General features: G+C 63.2%; 1 protein-coding gene across 1 annotated transcript in view; it reads left to right on the top strand.

The window, feature by feature from the left end:
* Positions 1-541, top strand: part of CHRD (chordin) — a 9,523-nt gene that overhangs the window by 402 nt on the left and 8,580 nt on the right.

The raw sequence follows: 541 nt of genomic DNA, 5'->3' as shown, positions 1-541 counted from the left end.
GGGGGCCCATGCTCAGGGGTGCTGAGTGGATGGAGGATCTGTATGTCCTGGGGAGGGGCTGGCTGGAGCAGAGAGGTCTGGAGGGGGTCTGTGTGCCGCAGGGGATGTAGATGAACAGTGCCCTGCTGTGCCCTGTGTCCTGGCTTGCCAAGCGGCCTGGGAGGGGGCTGAGCGGATGGAGTTGTCCCCAGGATGTCCCAAGTCTGGGGGGGTCCAGCAAGCCCTTGGGAGGGCTCATGCCTGAAGGTGGGCTGCATGGATGGGGAGCCCCCAGGATGCCCTGTGCCCAGGAAGTGCCCCATGACAGGGGAGAGTATATGGACTGAGGAGGGGGGTATTTGAATTAGGGTGCCCTGCAAATGCCTTATTCCTAAGGGTGCTTATGTGGATGGAGGACTCCTGGAGGGCTCGTGTCCTGGGGGGGCACGTGGATGGGGGCATACCCAGGGCGTCCAGTATCCAGGAACACCCCAAGCTCTGTGGAAGGGGTGTGGGTGGTGGTGTCTCCACAGTGCCCTGTGTCCCGGTGGGTGTTGGGGGG

Source organism: Egretta garzetta, unplaced genomic scaffold (assembly GCF_000687185.1).
Source record: "Egretta garzetta isolate BGI_Z169 unplaced genomic scaffold, ASM68718v1 scaffold172, whole genome shotgun sequence".
Classification (NCBI taxonomy): domain Eukaryota; kingdom Metazoa; phylum Chordata; class Aves; order Pelecaniformes; family Ardeidae; genus Egretta; species Egretta garzetta.
This window is presented reverse-complemented; position numbering and strand designations above follow the sequence as displayed.